Source organism: Aegilops tauschii, chromosome 1, assembly GCF_002575655.3.
Source record: "Aegilops tauschii subsp. strangulata cultivar AL8/78 chromosome 1, Aet v6.0, whole genome shotgun sequence".
NCBI lineage: Eukaryota > Viridiplantae > Streptophyta > Magnoliopsida > Poales > Poaceae > Aegilops > Aegilops tauschii.
Window position 1 is genome coordinate 358,465,100 of NC_053035.3, and position 15,901 is coordinate 358,481,000.

Here is a 15,901-nt window from a genome sequence, read left to right on the forward strand (position 1 = left end):
CTATGAATTATTCACTTGCTGTTGAACCATTTGATGTTTGGGGATTTGATTACATGGGGCCTTTTCCTTCCTCTAATGGGTATACACATATTCTGGTTGCTGTTGATTATGTTACTAAATGGGTAGAAGCTATTCCAACCAGTAGTGCTGATCACAACACCTCTATTAAAATGCTTAAGGAAGTTGTTTTCCCAAGGTTTGGAGTCCCCAGATATTTAATGACTGATGGTGGTATACAGTTTATTCATGGTGCTTTCCGTAAAATGCTTGCTAAGTATGATGTTAACCATAGAATTGCATCACCCTATCATCCTCAGTCTAGTGGTCAAGTTGAACTTAGCAATAGAGAAATAAAATTAATTTTGCAAAAGACTGTTAATAGGTCCAGGAAGAATTGGTATAAGAAATTAGATGATGCACTTTGGGCTTATAGAACAGCATATAAAAATCCTATGGGTATGTCTCCTTATAAAATGGTTTATGGAAAAGCTTGTCATTTGCCTCTTGAGTTAGAACATAAAGCATACTGGGCAGTTAAAGAACTCAACTATGATTTCAAACTTGCTGGTGAAAAGAGGTTATTTGATATTAGCTCATTAGATGAATGGAGAACCCAAGCTTATGAAAATGCAAAGTTATTCAAAGAGAAAGTTAAAAGATGGCGGTTGTTATGCCAATGGCGACTCCCACCCACCCTAACCCAAGCTTATGAAAATGCAAAGTTATTCAAAGAGAAAGCTAAAAGATGGCGGTTGTTATGCCAATGGCGACTCCCACCTCCCACCCACCCTAACCCTTAGCCGCCGCCACCCCACCGGCGATCTCCACGTCTAGTCGTGGTTTTTGCCTTCTGATCCACTCAGCATCTCCGGCGTCCTCTCCCGTAGCCCCTGGTGGTCATCTCAATGGTTGTTCACGCGTCCATCTCTCTAGGGTTTAACTTCAACCCAGGGATGAGCTTGGCTCAGGAGATCTGGCGCTCTTTTCGCCGATCTGTTCATCCTTCAGAAGATTCGGGCCACTTCATCATGGTTGTCTCGTTTGCCAGGCATTCTTTCAGATTATCTGAAGAGAATGTTGCTCTGGCTTTGGAATCAGCAATTGGTGGATATTGTTCTCAGCTCAAGGTTTCTTGCCTACGTGATCAGGTTTTCTCTTTTCATGTCTCCTGCAAAGAAGTTGGGTTTTTTATCCTGCATCAACATAGCTTCGTTTGCCCTCAGTTTAAGTGTTTTTTCCATCTCTGGGGTCATGGTGGCCCGGATTGGGCGAAGGAATTTCGTCTCTGGCAGATTGAATGCAATGAGGAGTGGACAGTGGTTAGTCCATCTAAACGTCGTGCCAATCTAGGTTTATTAGCCATGAGAAATCCACCCGTCAAGTCCTGCTTACGCACTAATCCTAGGTCGGGACCTGCCAAGAGCTTAAGATTTGCTACTTTCATGAAGTATGATGTTTGTAAGGGTTATCAATATCGTCCAAATGTTGTTGAAGTTTTGACCATCCGGGAGGCTGGTTATGATGTTGATTCTCCTGACAACCCGGTCTCCACACCGACGGGCAATCCTCCCCTATCACCATCGCCTCTGGCGAACCCATCATCGCTGCCGGTGACAATTCAGTTTGGATCTTTTCCTCCATCCCCGGAACCGGTTAGTTCGCCAAGCGACAATCCCGGATATTCTGGGATTTCAAAATCATCTGGGCCCATTCCAATGGTTACTATCCTTTCGGACAGCCCTAGCACTCCATCATGTGTTTCGGGCCCGGCCCATGGACTCTCCCTAGGCAGCCCTCGCACTCCACCACTGGGATTGGATTTGGCCCATGGATCCTCTTTGGACAGCCCAATTTTGTTATCTGATGATGATTCGCTTGGCACCACATCTCCGGTTTGTCTTCCGTCACCAAAGGAAATTGTGGATGATTTACAGAGTTTCAATGAGATGATTGAGGATATGGCAGTTAAATATTGGGATTGTCAGAACTGTTTGGGTATGGGTCACCTGTCCGATACGTGCACGAATCGTGTACGCTGCAGATTGTGTTTTCGGTCCGGTCACGTTAAGAAAGACTGCCCGGGTATTAATGCTGGTTCCACTGTTTGGGTACCTAAAGTCTCGTCGCCAGGTTTCGAGGCTCGCGCCTTGACAAAACCCCCTCCCCGCGCTTCGGGCTCGCTGCCTTCACCGCCCACCTCCACCCCTTCCCCACAGAACCAATCTGCCCAAAAACCCCAATTGCCTCCACCATCGCCTGCTACAGCTGATACTCCATCAATGGCGGTCTATGAGCTTGACCCCTGGCAATTTCTTCCTGCTGGCCACGACATCATTGATGGAGGGGTAGAGCGATTGCCAAGAACCTACTACGCCCCGATGCAGGCCCCTCCAAGAGCCCATGAGCAGTTCATGGTGGCCATCGTCGAGCCGCTGTCGCCGGCACATCTTGTGGCCATCAGACGGGAGTAAGTGCTCAACTTCTTGCAAGAGGATCTTCAGGTGATTATTCGCTCTGCTCAGACCTGGTTCCAGGGGGTTGGTTTATTTGAAGTGGCCAGTCCGGTGATGCAATCTTGGTTTACTCGACATCCTCCTTTCCCCATGGGTTTAGATGAAGATGGCCATGAGTTCTTTGTGTGTTTCATACCACACAATCAGGGAGAGGGTTTTAGGGCTATTCATGGACACAGAATGGGTTGGTTAATGTTCATTGGTGTACCGTTGGATTACAGGAATACCCAATACCTGTCTGATGTTGTCAGTACTTTTGGTCAGTTTCATTACTGGGATGAGCCGGATCGGCGTCTAGTGCGATCTTTGGTCTATGCTTCTTTCCCGGATAACATTATGGTGCCTCGTTCTGTGGTTTTTCATGAGTATGCTAATTGGGGAGGTACTATTGTTTCCTGGACTGTTGCGGTCTATATTCTCACTGACAATTTTGCGGAAGCCATGTTGGGTGCCGATGAAGACCCGATGCCCTTGGATGGAAACCCTCATCCTATGCCAGGGCATGTTCCTCCACAACCCTTCTAGGGAATGCCACCATTTCCTGCTTTGGGCTGGGATGCCAATCCTGCAAATGGCCAACATCAACCGGAGCAACCTCATGGCTGGGGCGTTGATCAACCAGAACAGCAGCAAGAGCCTGAACAGAATGCTAATGGATGGGGCCCTTGGGATGAGGCTGTGGCTGTGCAGAACGCTCAAATGCATGAGCCTGAAGATCACGGAGCCCAAGATCAGAACTCCATGGTGTTGAATCCCTCCTTGGGGTCCAACAGTTCTTCTGACGATCAGCCAGCAGGCGTTGAAGCGGTCTAGCAGGTTGTGGTCTAGGAAAATTTGGAGCGTGCAATTGTCCCCTACATTCCTCCAGCTGTCCATCCACCAGTGGTTAATCTTGATCCAATCCATCTGGGTATTGTCAGGGTGGTGTTTGGTCCGGTTTTTTCACCTGCCATGGTGTGGGAGCGTTCTTTTAAGAACCTTCTTCCTGAATTTGAAATTCAGAACATTCACAGGCGTGTATGTCTCTTCGTGCTTCCACCTGCCGTTTTGCCCATGAGGATATGGCCCCAGGAGTTGGAGCACTCCTTCCAGTCTTTGATTGGTAAGGTTTCTACTGGAACGGTTGGAGGAGCTGCATCACAGAGGGATTTACCTGAGGGTTTTTCTGTGGAGCCAGTTGAGCAGGATGATTTTGAAGGAGTTGCAACACAGATGGATCTACCTGAGGCTTTTTCTACGGAGCCAGTTCAGCATGATGATTTTGAGTTTACTTCCAAGACTCCATCCTTGTTAGGCAAGCACAAACGTGGCCGTCGTCAGGGCACCAAGTTGGTTCGTTCTCCAGAGGATTTTTCCACCAGGAGAATGACCCGCAGTTGCACCAAGAAATCGGGCTTCAAACCTACTTCTGCAATTCCCAACAAGCCCTCTTCTCTACGGCGTCCTCGAGCTAAGAAGCCTAGGTTTGGTTCTGTCTCTCAGGAGGAGAGATCGTCTTCTGCGAAGGAGCACAGCACGGCAGTTCCACCACCAACCCCAATTAGTCTCATGCAGCATATTGGAGAATCTCTTGGGATCTCACCAGAGAAGCTCATCAAGGACAAGCTTACGGCAAGTCCTGAGAAGGAGGACCAGTGCAATGATCGTGATGATAAGTGAAGCTTCAAGATGTCAGTTGGGCGGGAATGCACTGTCATTCCTTTTTTGTTATGATTTTTGTGTCTGTCAGCTTGTTATTTTGTGTCTGCAGTCTGAACTTTCCTCTGTTACTCATGGCCTTAAGTTGTGGGCTGTTTATGTTCTTTGCGTTATCAGCACTGGGTCTATGTCTGAACTCCTATTACCTATTTGCCTGTATGAACCTGTTGGCAGTTATCTTCTCCGTTATGCGGTGGAGATGTTTGGTTACCTCCTTGAGTTTCTTTATGGATAATCCGCGTTTTCATAATTAGAAAGTCATGTGCTGGAATGTGCGTGGTTTAAACTCCGAGAAACGTCAGCGAGACGTCCGTGCTAAGATTGAGGAAAGTAACTGCTCAAGTCTATCCGATAATTTTGCCCGCGAAGATTTGATAATTTTGTGTTTGCTCCCTCGCATGGGGCCTCTGGAGGCATTCTAGTTGTTTGGAATTCAGCTTTTTTCACTGGTTGTCTCATAGAAATCCAGCATTTTGCTGTCGTGGTGTCCTTTACTTCAGTCCATAATTCTGAAGTTTGGAATCTGGTTTCAGTGTATGGCCCATGCGACGGCCCTTTACGTGATGATTTTGTTCATTGGTTATATCATCTTCAAATACCTGTTGATGCTAACTGGTTGTTGCTGGGTGACTTCAATTTCATCAGATCTTTGGACAACAAGAATCTACCAGTGGTAACGTCAATGATATATTTCTGTTCAATGAGATTATTGGGCATCTCGGTTTATTGGAATTGTCGTTGAAGGGAAGGGCCTATACTGGTCAAATATGCAGCAACAACCTCTCCTTGAGCAGTTGGACTGGTTCTTTACAACTAGTTCTTGGATCTCATTGTACCCTAACACGGTTGTGCACCCCCTTGCTCACACGGGTTCTGATCATATCCCGAGTTTGGTATCGATTGACACCACCATCCCTAGAGCAAAAGTTTTCCGGTTTGAAAATTACTGGGTGGACTTACCTGGATTTATGGACTGTGTCACAGCTTCATGGAATGCTCCTTTAGCTTGTGTGGGCTCGCCAGCTGTTGTTATTTCTAAGAAGTTCAAGCGACTTAGGAGTGATCTTAAGCGATGGCATATTAATCTTGCCTCGATCAAGAAAGTTATTCTTAACTGATCTAAAGTGATACTTTGTTTGGATACTCTGGAGGAATGCAGGCCCCTCACAATCCCAGAGTTCAATTTCAGAAAGATAGTTAAGCTCCACCATGAGGATTTGCTTCGATTGTAGTATATTTACTGGAAGCAGCGCTGCACTATTCGTTACATCAAAGTTGGTGAGGAAAACTCTAAATTTTTGCATGCAATGGCGTCAGAGAGGCTGAGGAAAAACAGCATTGCTAGTCTGGTGTCTGATGATGGTGTTACTGTTCATGATCATGACCAAATGGTGGGAGTTCTTTGGCACTCTTTCAAATCAAGGATGGGCCAGTCCAGGGGGATCCGAATGGGCTTTTGCTTGGCTGATCTTATCCAGCCCATAGATGGCCTGCATGATCTGTCGAGGCCTTTCTCACAAGCTGAAATTGATAGGGTCCTGAAGGAAATGCCTACGGACAGGGCCCCTGGGCCTGATGGTTTTAATGGACTTTTTGTTAAGAAATGCTGGCCCGTTATTCATAAGGATTTTTTGAATTTGATTGAGCAATTTGCTGCTGGTTCACTCAGCTTGGAGGGCATCAATGGCTCACTGATAACTCTTATACCTAAAATGATTGCTCCTCAGGGTCCAGGGGATTTCAGGCCAATCTCCTTGACCAACACATGCCTCAAGTTCTTAACTAAGTTACTAATAGGCTGCAGTTGGTGATTCTAAAATGTATCCACAAAAACCAGTATGGGTTTCTGAAATCAAGGTCCATTCAAGATTGTCTGGCGTGGGCTTTTGAGTACATTCATCAGTGCAAGCAATCTCGGAGACCTATACTGATTTTGAAGTTGGATTTTGCCAAGGCTTTTGACACGATTGAGCATGAGGCCATCTTGTTAATCTTGCAACAGAAGGGCTTTGATGTTAAATGGCTAGCTTGGGTTAAAGAAATTTTATCTTCTGGTTCTTCTTTTGTTTTGTTAAATGGGGTGCCAGGCAAGCAATTTCTGTGCAAGTGCGGTGTTAGGCAAGGGGACCCTTTATCTCCTTTGCTTTTTGTAATTGCAGCTGATCTTCTGCAAACAGTGGTCAACAGAATGCTGGATGATGGAGTCCTTACCCTGCCAATTCCCTCCCATGATCCACATTTTCCCATCATCCAATATGCTGACGATACTATATTAATTGTACCTGTAGTGGACTCCCAACTCATTGCACTCAAGGAAATGTTGGATGTTTTCTATGCTTCAACTGGTCTCAAGGTGAATTTTCAGAAATCTACAATGGTGCCCCTTAATGTTGACAATGAGGAGGCCATTAGGCTTGCAGCTGTGTTTGGATGCTCATTGGGGACGCTTCCTTTCACTTACTTGGGCCTTGGAACTACCAAGCCAAGGATTATTGACCTCATGCCATTGGTTGACAGGATGGAACGAAGGCTTACTGCTAGCTCTGCCATGCTGAACCAGGGCTCCCGGCTCCAGTTGCTTACCTCTGTGTTGTCCTCTATGCCCATTTATTTCCTCTATACCTTGGACATCCCAATTGGCATTATTAAACAACTGGAACGAATTGAAAGACAATGCCTCTGGCGTGGCAATTCAGACACCCCCAAACTGTCACTTGCGGCATGGGATTTGGTTTGCAGGCCCAAGGATAAAGGTGGTCTTGGCATAATCAACTTGCGCCTACAGAATCAAGGCTTACTCATTAAGCATTTTCATAAATTTTACAACAAGGAAGACATCCCTTGGGTCTCTCTTATCTGGAGTACTTATTATGATGGTGTTGTACCCCAGGTCACGGTGTTGTGTGGCTCATTCTGGTGGAGGGATGTGTTCAAGTTGGCTGATTCTTACAGAGCAATCTCTACAGCCACTGTAAATCAGGGAGATTCTATTTTGTTTTGGTCTGATAGTTGGATATTACACAATTCAAACACACCACTTCAGGACCGTCTGCCTCACTTATTCTCCTTTGTCAAGGATGACAAGATCTCTGCCATGGATTTCTTGGATTCTAAGGATGTGACATCAATGTTTCATTTACCAATCTCGAACGCAGCAGCTTCAGAACTTGAGCACCTCCTTCATTGGGTCACTATGTTGCATAGAGATGCTGCTGCTCCTGATGTGTGGTCCTAGCCTTCAAAGTCTAGTTACTCTGCTAAGAGCTTCTACACCATCATGCACACACACCTTCCGACAATTACTCCTTGTGTTTGGCTTTGGAGATGTTCATGCACGGTGAAAATCAAGGTTTTCTGTTGGTTGCTCTTCTTTGATCGCTTGAACACTCGAGACCTCCTTCTCAGGAGGCATTGGAGGACTGACCAAGATGAAAAATTTTGTGTGCTCTGTCCTGCCCGTCTGCATGAAGATAGGTTTCATCTCTTCTTCAACTGCAATTTCAGTCAACGGGTATGGTCTTATCTGCAGATTAACTAGTTGGGAGGACAGGATGTGACCTCCTGCCTATTGCACGCCAAGAAGAATTTTCAGCACCCTTTCTTCTTTGAGGTTCTGCTCACTGCGGCCTGGTGCATTTGGACTACCGGGAATGGGAAGATCTTCAGATCATAAAGGGCTTCGTTTGGCGTGTGGAGGTGTAAATTTTTACATGATATCAACTTGTTGTACCATAGAGTGAGGGAGAGTGTTAAACCTGCTTTCTTATCTTGGGTTAATAATCTCCCTTAGATTGTTGTATATTGTAACATAGGTAAGTAGGTAAGTTTTTTCTCCTTTTCTAGTTTGTAATTAGGTGGACTTCTCTTCTTTTATTAAAATAAAAGACTGTGGATCTGTGGCTTCACAGTACATAGTCAAAAAAAAGTTAAAAGATGGCATGACAAAAGAATCCAAAAGCGTGAGTTTAAATTCGGAGAATATGTTCTTTTGTACAACTCTCTTTTTAGATTTTTTGCAGGGAAGCTCCTCTCGAAATGGGAAGACCCATATGTCATCGAGGAGGTTTACCGATCTGGAGCCATCAAAATAAATAATTCTGAAGGTACTAACCCAAAGGTTGTCAACGGGCAACGAATAAAGCATTATATCTCAGGTACGCCTATTAATGTTGATAGCAATATTATCCAAACTTTGACACCGGAAGAGCACATAAAAGAGTCCTTCCGGAACACTCCAGAATCGTCAAAATAAGGAGGTACATGATACGGTAAGTAAACGGACTCCGAAAAATCCGCAAAAATATTTTTTGTCAGTTTTGGAATATTTTAAAATTTTGGAAATAAAGAAACTTCCAGGAAGCGTCCCCTGTGGGCACAAGACACCAGGGCGCGCCAGGCATGCCTGGCGTGCCCAGGTGGGTTGTGCCCACCTGGGACACCTTCCGTACTCCGTTTTCTTCCGTATGCTTGTCCTCCAAGATAAAAAAATTCTATATATACTTCCCGAACCTATTAACCACCGTATCGCAGAAAAATCTTGTGTTCTCCTTTTTGCTGTTTTCTGTCAGATCCCATCTACCATGGCCTCTTCAGGTTCCTCCAAGGACAAGATCACTTCTTCATCACCACCATCACCTTCTTCACCACCAAAGGAGAACTAAGTATCGGGTATGGGCAGTCCCCTTGGCTTTCCGCCAAGCTTGGGGGAGGTGCCCCGGTATCGTATCACCCCACTATCTTTTGCTTTTACTTATCTTAGTTCGATCTTTTTGCTTTAGATGAAATAAAGTTTAGTTTGATCCTTTTCTTATTTGAGAGTTTGCTTAGTGATCTACCATTGTAATCATGTGCAAGTTATATAATAAAGTTTAGTTTGAGTTTTTACTTTCTTTACTTTCATGTTGCAAATAATAAAGAAAAGAAAAAGAGAAAGAAAGCAAATAAAAGAAAGGAAATAAATAAATAAGACCATATACTAATCCTATGGTAGGTGATGGCACCACATAAGGAAAAGTATAAGTAAGAAAATTTTATTAGAGATTGACAAACATAGCATTAGTCAGTGATGCAACTCATGAAAGAATTAATAAGGGAAGGGAAGATTCACATATAAATATACTATCATAGAAATCTTTTGTGATTGTGAGCCCTCATCAAAATATTATATGCCAAAATTGTTGACGTTGGACAAGGAAGACAATGTAATGGTTTAGGTTTGTTTATATTCACATAGAAGTCATATTGCCATAGATCCTTTAACATGTGCTGCTTGCCCCCTATCTTTGCTAGCCAAAAATTCCACACTAAGTAGAGATACTAGTTGTGCATCCAAAAACCCTTAAACCCAAATCTTTTTCAAGTGTCCACCATACCTACCTAGGGATTGAGCAAGATCCCTCAAGTAAGTTGTCATTGATGCAAAAAGGCAATAAAAATTGCTTCTAAATGTGTGAGATTTTTTAGTGTAAGAGAAAATTGAGCGTTGCACGAACTTGGATGACAAAGAATAAAAGCGACAGACTGCATAATAAAGGTTGTCATCTTAAGGGGCAATGTAACGTGATGTTCTTTTGCACTAAGGGATTGAGCATACAAACAAATAAGCGCATGACAACCACTGCTTCCCTCTGCGAAGGGCATATCCTTTACTTTTATGTATTTACTTTTATGCAAAGAGTCAAAGTTTTCCTTCTATTCCTTTTTATTTTCTCCTTTGGCAAGCATCATGTGGTGAGGAAAGATCTAGGCACATATGTCCAGTTGAATATAGATAGCATGAGTTATCATTGTTGACATCACCCTTGAGGTGAGTATGTTGGGAGTCGAAACTATAAGCCCCTGTCTTTCTATGTGTCCGGTTGAAACATTTTGCTCATGTGTACTCGGTGAGTGTTAGCAATCATAGAAGACTATATGATGGTTGAGTATGTGGACTTGCTTAAGGGCTCCGACACATGACCCTTCCTAAAAAGATGATGAATTGTAGTTGCAAAGTTGACTGAGAACATAGTTTGTTGGTTTCTAATAGATTTTTTGCTTTATACTTTGATTATGTGATGAACTGTTACTTATTCATGGGAAGTGTATGATAAAAGTTCTATGATAAAAGTCATATGTTTAATTTTGTTGCTGTTATAATAATTAACATGATGCTTCTATGTCCGTATTTTGTTTTTATCGACACCTCTCTCTCAAAGCATGTGGACATGTTTTTCGATTTTGGTTTTCGCTTGAGGACAAGCGAGGTCTAAGCTTGGGGGAGTTGATACGTCCATTTTGCATCATGTTCTCTTACTGTTATTTATAATGTTTTTATCCATAATAATGTTTTTTGGAGTAATTCTAATGCATTTTCTCTCATAATTTGCAAGGCACACCAAGAGGGAGAATTCCGGCAGCTGGAAATCTGGACCTGAAAAAGCTACGTCAGGCCACCTATTCTGCACAACTCCAAATGAGTTGAAACTTCATGGAGATTTTTTCATGGATTATTTAAGAAATACTGGAGCCAATAATCACCAGAGGGGGGGCCACCAGGTGGGCACAACCCACCTGGGCGCGCCAGGCCCCCCTGGCGCGCCCTGGTGGGTTGTGGCCTCCTCGGCCCACCTCCGGTGCCCATCTTCTCGTATATAAGTCATTTTGACCTAGAAAAAATAAGGAGAAGACTTTTGGGGCGGAACTTGGGCAGGCGTGCTTTTGCCCTCAAGCGGAGCGATTCTGCCGGGGGAACTTCCCTCCCAGAGGGGGAAATCATCGTCATCATCATCACCAACAACTCTCCCATCTTGGGGAGGGCAATCTCCATCAACATCTTCACCAGCACCATCTCATCTCAAACCCTAGTTCATCTCTTGTATTTAATCTTGTTACCGGAACTATAGATTGTTGCTAGGGGGTGACTAGTAGTGTTGATTACATCTTGTAGTTGATTACTATATGGTTTATTTGGTGGAAGATTATATGTTCAGATCCATGATGCTATTTAATACTCCTCTGATCATGAGCATGTTCATTATTTGTGAGTAGTTACCTTTGTTCTTGAGGTCACGGGATAAATCATGTTGCAAGTAATCATGTGAATTTGATATGTGTTTGATATTTTGATGGTATGTATGTTGTGATTCCCTTAGTGGTGTCATGTGAACGTCGACTACATGACACTTCACCATACTTGGGCCTAAGGGAATGCATTGTGGAGTAGTAAATAGATGGTGGGTTGCGAGAGTGACAGAAGCTTAAACCCCAGTTTATGCACTATTCCGTAAGGGACCGATTGGACCCAAAAGTTTAATGCTATGGTTAGAATTTATTCTTAATACTTTTCTCGTAGTTGCGGATGCTTGCGGGAGGGTTAATCATAAGTAGGACGTTTGTTCAAGTAAGAACAACACCTAAGCACCGGTCCACCCACATATCAAATCATCAAAGTAGCGAACACGAATTAAATCAACATGATGAAAGTGACTAGATGAAATTCCCGTGTACCCTCAAGAACGCTTTGCTTATCATAAGAGACCGTTTTGGCTTGTCCTTTGCCTCAAAAGGATTGGTCTATCTTGTTGCATACTTGTTACTATTATCGTTACTTGCTCGTTACAAATTATCTTGCTATCAAACTACTCGCTACTTAAAGTTTCAGCACTTGCACACATTACCTTACTGAAAACTACTTGTCATTTCCTTCTGCTCCTCGTTGGGTTCGACACTCTTACTTATCGAAAAGAGCTACAATTGATCCCCTATGCTTGTGGGTCATCACACTCCACCTCATCAGCATACTCACCAACTGTAAATGCCACACGCACCTTGTGTGTAACCTTCAGCATACCACAACTATTCAACCACTCTAGATGCTTAGGTTCAGGAATACGCTAAATGGACAACACCAAAGATGCCACCATTGCCTTGCGTATGCCATTGGTACAGCTACCACCATCGATAATCAACTTGCATGCTTTGCCCTTGATGATGCACTGCGCTTGAAACAAATTCCAACGCTAGCCTCTATCAACTGCCATGCAAGTATCACCATGTACTCGCTTGAGTTGCACATTCAGCCCACTCAGTGGTACAACTTCATCCACCACATTCGTGTCAACATTAGCCTTCTTCTCTTGTGAAGGAGCCATGCTTATCGCTGCCTTGTTGACAACAACCTCCGGAACAAACGTTGTGTCCTCGGAAACTTCCCTCTCAGCTCGCTTTGCCTCATCGAGCCGAATAGGTTGTGGAGAACTCTTCTTCTCAAAATGATCAGAATTGACCTCAAAACAAACCCGTCGTCGTGGCATAAAACCTCGTCGTGGTGGACTCGCGGCAGGCAAATCACTCATATCAGTCTGCCATATAGGTCGCGATGAATTCACCGCAGGAAAATCGTCCCCTTTATGCTCAAAGGTGAGGAAACCGTGTGACGTTACCGATGGCTCATAGTAGCGCCCATAGCCATCCAAATAGTTGTACATCCTCGCATAATCCTAATACAAAGACTTCAGCTGAGAAACCTGAAAATGGTCACACACCAGGTTGAGTGACTATAGATAAAAGCAGTAGCAGTTGGCTCTTCAGCAGGGGCACTGGATGAGAGACAATGTCTATGGTCGATCGGCAGACAACTGCAGCAGCAGTCTCACGTACAATTTTTTGTGTGTCCTTGATAGCTCCGCTCACGTATATACCAAAAAAATACAGGTACGTAGTACCAAATTAAATGGTACGATCCCAACAAAGAAAAATTGACACGTAAATAGCAAGACCAATCAGATCGGCACTTTCCTTAATTTCCTTTGCCCAAGCTGAAAGAAATCTTTTTAGGACTCACGTGATTGCAACCAATCTGATCTGTAGATATATCTTTCTTCCGTATTGACGCTTACCAAGGAAAGAATCCCTATACGTGATGTCAATCCTGATGCATTTTTTCTGTTTTTGCTAGTGTGAAGACCAATCAAAGCAGGAGTACTCCACGATCAAGTCTAGCATGAACCAACCAAAACTGATTCCCAGCTGATCGAACCCTAGGCCGGCTCGACTACAGGAAGCTGCCGACTAGCCACCCCAATCAGCGCCAACCCTCAGTACAACTGGATGGAGAAGAACCCTACATGGCACCCGCTAAGGTCTGCTTCCTCCAATCCGAAACCAACGAACAAACCGGCGGATCGATCTTCTTAGCTTCGACAAACCAGCAGACAAATCACAGTTAGAAACTCGCCGTGATAAACCCAGAAATCTGATACCACATGATAAGGATCAACATGATGATGCGTAGAATTTTCCTGATCTTTCACGGCGAATTGAACAAGATAGCAGATCTTCCAATCATACGCCGAACGCAACCTGAATAAGAGGAACGAAATTCCAGCAAGCAACGTGTCGATGATCAACCCGCAACAAACCTAAGCCTGATAATTCTTGATGCACTCAAGAACCCTCACGCAATCTTTATTCAATATGAATAAGCGGCGGCGCCGTTTGCAGAGGGATGCTTCATCCCATAAACAACTCAATTTCTAAAACTCCCCTAAACCTTAGTCGATGGGTCCTTTATATAGGAGACCAGAAACCAAGCCGGTTGGACAGGCCCAAACCGGAAAACACAAATAAAAATCCTAATTGGCCCACAACATGACCTGAAAAAATATAACTAAAAATGCAACCGATCCAATTACCATGGTTTAGTCACCCCCATGGCATGCCTCTAACTTTGGTGGAGTCCTAAAGTTGGGCTTCACCTCCTCCTTCATGGGTACAGCAGGAGGTACTGGGATGCCCTCATCACCCAGCACTAAGCCGACACGTGGATCCTCCGGTGAATGAGAATTTTACACGTGGAAAATTCCCATTGGTCATGGTTGTTAACTGGTTATCGGATCCAAACCGGAACACAATAGCTTAACGGCGACCCGTTACGGTGGATAACACGTATCGGTTACCCTTGACGAAAACACTTCCATGACACGCCAATTATCGTCATGGAAGTGGACACTTCTATGATGATAATTTTGGTATTGTCATGGAACACTTCAACGACAACACAGGTATTACTATCTTGATTCTGTCATAAAATCATCATGGATGTACATGCATGACAGAAAACGTGACCTACTATGACAAACACGTATCATCACAGAAGTGTATTTTTTTGTAGTGATCGGGCTTGTCAACTAATTAGTTAGTGCATCCTAATCTATGTGGGCTCATAATGGCCTAGATGGCCCAATCAACTAGGCCCGTTAGAAATAGTTGATTTCGTCCTCGAATGTGGGCCCATCGTAAAAAGGGCTCTTACCAGGCCGTCAACAGGCCGAAAGCTTGATAGGGCCTCCGTGATGAGATGGCCCGCGGGCCTCTAGCAGGCCAAAATAAGCACCAATTTTGTCTCGGCCCATTTCCACGTCGGGCCATAAAGAGGCCTAAAGCGTTTTGGGCCAAAAGGGGCCCAATGTACAACATAGTCTTTTAACAGGCCGAAAGTCGGGTCTGGCTGGAATTATGCCATGGAGAATGTGGGCCGCCAAATGGACCCAAAGCCAGGTGGGACCATCAAACGCCCAACTATTGTGCTGGCCGTTAACAGGTCGAAAGACAAAAATGGGCTAGAAATTGGCCCAAGTACCGAATGGGCTGACAAAAGGCTGAAAGACGTACCTGCGGGATATTGGCCCATCTCTATAATGGGCTGCTAACAGGCCGAAAGAAACTCGGGCTGCAATTGCGCCCAAAGACATAGCGGGCTATTAACGGGCTGGAACTACCGATGGCCCGGGATGGTGTCAAATCTATAATGGGCCTTTGACGCGCCGATTGTGCGTACTTTGTATGGGTTGTGGTTGTGAATGGGCCAAACGCGAGCAGGTCGGTAATGGGCCAGCCCGCCTATTTTGACAGGCCAGGCCTTTTAACCTAACACTACTGGAATCAGCTAATTTGCCATCTGCCAGCTCTTTGCCGTCTGCTAGCTGACGGCAAAGAAGCTCTTTGCCATCAGCTACCCAAAAGCAGACGGCAAAGAACAGGCAGACGGCAAAGAAGCTCTTTGCCATCTGCCAGCTCTTTGCCGTCCGCCAGCAGACGGCAAAGAATCTTTGCCGTCCGCTGGCAGACGGCAAAGAGTGTGGTGGCCCCCACCCCCCGCTCGTTTGAAAAAATCTTAACGGCCCACCTCTTTGCCGTCCGCTAGCAGACGGCAAAGAGGCAAAAAGGCGGACGGCAAAGGCTGGCGGACGGCAAAGAGGGCACTAGACTAACGGCAGGTACCCCCCCCCCCCGTTACTCACTTCCTCCTCGCCCTTCTCCTCCCACCCCGCCGCCGCCGCCGCCGCCCGCCGCGCGCCGCCGCCCCGGCTCCGCGCCGCCCCACCGCCCCGTCGCCCCCCCCCCCCCCCGCCCCGGCCCCCCGCCGCCCCGCGCCCCACCGCCGCCCCACCGGAACACCGGCCCCCCGCCGCCCGGCCCCCCCGCCGCCCCGCCTCCACCACCGCCCCGCCCCGGCCCCCCGTCGCCGGCCCCTCCCCGACCCGTCACCGCCCCCCACAGTGAGCCCCTCCCATTTTTTTCTGTTTTTTGTTTTTATTTTCTGTTTAGATAAGGTTTTTTAGTTTAAGTTTTTTCAGTTTAGAATTAATTAGTTTAGGTTATTTAGTTTAATTAGTTTAGGTTTAATTAGTTTAAATAGTTTAGTTTTA